Source organism: Osmia lignaria, chromosome 12, assembly GCF_051020975.1.
Source record: "Osmia lignaria lignaria isolate PbOS001 chromosome 12, iyOsmLign1, whole genome shotgun sequence".
In the NCBI taxonomy this organism is placed as follows: domain Eukaryota; kingdom Metazoa; phylum Arthropoda; class Insecta; order Hymenoptera; family Megachilidae; genus Osmia; species Osmia lignaria.
The window spans coordinates 1,666,962-1,670,528 of NC_135043.1; the positions used below are offsets into that span (position 1 = coordinate 1,666,962).

Genomic DNA, 3,567 nt, shown 5'->3' on the forward strand with positions numbered 1-3,567 from the left:
CTTATCTCTGACACGTACTGCCTCTATAGCTATCGTCGCGTGACCCCCATTGTGTTGATTATGTTTGCTTACACATTACACTTTACATTTTCTTTTTCTTTATTTTCTTAATTTCTTCATTTCATTTCTTTAACTGTTTCGCTCGCATTCATTATTCACTCATTATTTATTCATTTTATCCATTTTGATTAGTTAAAGTTAATTGATTTGATTTATTTAATTTTTTGTTCTTTCTGTGCTGATAAATGGTTTTGTCTATTCAAATGCTTTGATGGTGCGTGGTTTCTGTTATAATCTCATCATTTTAAATATCATTTTAAATACCCTACTTATTTATTTATTTATTCTTAGACTATACAGTAGTATGGTGCTTAATTCAACTGCGCCGTCGCACGCGTAACGTAAAAAAAGGAAAGAATAAAATAAGATTATTAGTTAATCAATAAGAGGAATGAGTTACAATTAGATTGTTGCGAAACAACCTCCTGTTTCTTTAAGGTAAGCTTTTAAGGATGTGGCCGTCATCCGTATGATTTTATTTGAACAAAGATCAAAGATCACCTTTGCTTTGTGCAAAGGAGAGAGAAAGAGTGTTCTAACAAAGAAATTATTACGGTTTTCCCGTTTCTACGCAGTTAGAAACGCAGTTAGTATTTATTCAGTGCAATGGTTTCATTTTATTTTATTTATTTATACATTGCTCGTTGCTATGTTTGCTATTCATTTCATGTTTTACTTTAATTTTATTGTCATTCGATACTGGTCTTGTTCTTCCTTGTTTTTCTTCCTTTATTTTTTCTTTTGTGTTACACTTCCTGGCATTTCTTATTCTATTCTTTTATTTGCTGTTTGCTTTTACTTAGGTATTTTAAATCTGTGTCACGCTTGTCACTACTTTATCTTAGTATCGTCTCTTGGGTTGCCACCTGCTATACGTCCTTGGATATTTAATTCAATTTTTCACTACATCTCTCATCTCTCTATGGTGTTGGTATAGTTCCTCTCATGACGTCGTTACAGTGTGGTGTTCCTGTAAGAGCTTTAATATTCATGCCATTGGGATGTGCTATTCCTGTTATTTTATTGTATGTTATTGCAATTATTACCTTACCTTGTTTCTTTTCTTTTCTTTCTTTTGAGTCGCAATTGAGCTCTCCTAATTGGTAATCTTGTTCCTTTTAACGAGTCCTTGTATGCTGGTTTTGTATTCCTGTTAACACTCTGTGGCTCTGACACATTAGGGTTATGTCTCTGTAGATAATTTTGTCACTCTTTATTTCATCTCTGAATTTGACTTTTCTATGATTTATTTTACTTTACCTTACTTATGCTTACTGGTATTCTGTTATTTCTCTCTTGCTTGCTTTATTGTTGTCCTTTTTCTTCAGTGTGTTAATTGACTCTCTCCTTTGACTCTCCTTCTATTTTCTACTGGTGAAAATAAAAATGAAATAGAATCTTGTAATTCCTTACAATACTTTACATCTGTTTGTGTGGTATAGAGGTTCTACAGTTTTCACTATGTATATTTCAATATTAGAGATGTTTGGCTTGCTCTATTATATAGTACACTGTTTCACTGTAGGGATCACACAATTCATTCAATTTGGTTGCGATAACTTTCTGCTATTTGTACATTATCACATTGTCGGTAATAGACTTCCCTTATTGATATAATATTTTATTTATAATGATACGTTCTTTCAATGGGCCGAATAATTTTGTTATTTACATGTTGTTTGTCTTGGCTTTGCTCATTGCATCTTATTTAATTCATTTTATTTTACTATATTTTGCTCATTATGCCGGGTTCACGCTTTTCTCGGTTACTATTGTTTTGCCTTTATTTTGATTTATAAATTGAATGGATTGATTGATTCAACCTTCTTGATTGGCTCGACATAATTCATGTATTTATATTGTGGTCCGATCGATTTTGGGCATTGTTTTGTGGCACCCTCGTCGGAGACGCCACTGTAACGCTATCGCGAAATTTTATCGACACGCCACCTCGCGAAATAGCCCCGAATTATCCGCGGCTCGCGATTCGAATATGTTAATGTTACGCGGACAAACATCGCGAAAACTTTATCCCGTTAGACTTTAATAAAACAATCCTAAACTATGTTAATTTCAAAGGAACTTTACCACCGTAAACGTTTATGGCCTCCGTTTTCCGAACTCCAGGCCATCCGCGACGAGCAATAATTTAAATTCACGAACTTCCTTTCAACTCACAGTTTTCCCCGTGTTTATTACCGGTAATAGGTTCCTTTATTCACCGTCGCCCTAAGGTACGGTTGTTGCCGTCAACTTTATTGCTTGCCGCGGCTAACGGTCCCGAACGGGAAACATCGACGCCGACCAGCCGAAGGTAGAACACCCTTGGAAAAACCTCGAGGTTTTTCCCAAAAAATCGCTACGTCACAAGCGAGCGGCCACCTCGAACTCCCCGCTACAAATTCGGCCAACCAAAACAACCATTCTTGTTACCGCCCTCCACCAATCATGTAAAACAACCCCCATGCTACGTCTCCGCGAACTTACCTTGTAACGCGTTTTTGAAATACAGAGCAGAACAATTCTTGACTCCGTTCAATCTTGACGTTTTATTAAAACCTATCATTGGAAAGTAAGAAGTTTTAGTTTTGGCGCGCACCAAGCAGAGTGTTTCTACACTCCACGGGCAGCCAACCCACGTTCCTGGAACCTTTTCCCCAGAATCCCCCTAAAACTGCTACGGGAAACGTAACACCACAATCCATGGAGCCTGCTCTGCCGTCCGCCAGGCGGCAGCACCATGCTCGAAAGTGTGGCGGCCGTCGTCGATAAGGAAGATTGCAACTGATGTCGAATTCTCACCGCCACCTTTTCATAACTACGTTTATTGTTCATTTATTATTTTAAAAACAAATTGGAATAACTTTTGTAACTATTCATTCCTCAAAGATCAATTCAAGCAAAAAGACGTATCCTCCTTTATATCAATATTTCCAAATATATATTTTCACTATTGAAGCGTTGATCATTCATTTTAAATACGGAATAAGTTCTTCACATTGGTGACCCCAACGCGATCAAAAGGAAAAACCGACCGGCGACAATTTTGAAATCAGCCAGGAAGAAGGAAAAAATCAAAATTTTCTCAGAAGATGTTTTATTCACCAGTGCATGAGAGAAGACTACAGATGGAATCAGATGAATCGGCGGCAGTACCTCAACCACAAACTTTACCTCAACCACAAACTTTTCAAAATCCAATTTATCCAAGTCCTCCTGAAGCCAATGTAGAAACAGCCCATCTGGTAAAATTACCGCCATTCTGGAAAGAAAATCCTTCACTTTGGTTTAAACAAGTGGAAGCAGCCTTCGCGGTAGCTCGCATAGTTAGCGAAGAATCAAAGTATAGGTACGTGGTCATGCATCTCGAGCAGGAAATTTTACCTGTAGTCTCAGACATCTTGGAATCGCCACCGGAAAACGGGAAATATGAAGCCATAAAAAACAGGATTACTACTGTCTTTGCTGAGACCACGGAATCTAGACTTAGAAGACTGCTGCATGGTC

General features: G+C 37.4%; 1 long non-coding RNA gene across 1 annotated transcript; it reads right to left on the bottom strand.

The window, feature by feature from the left end:
- Window positions 1–768: 768 nt before the first annotated feature.
- LOC143305957 (uncharacterized) lies at window positions 769–1,503 on the bottom strand. Its single transcript, XR_013063196.1, has 3 exons — window positions 1,321–1,503; window positions 1,112–1,251; window positions 769–1,039 (listed from the first exon to the last, which is right to left on the bottom strand). It is a non-coding gene; the product is annotated as an uncharacterized LOC143305957 (long non-coding RNA).
- Between the last annotated feature and the right edge of the window lie 2,064 nt (window positions 1,504–3,567).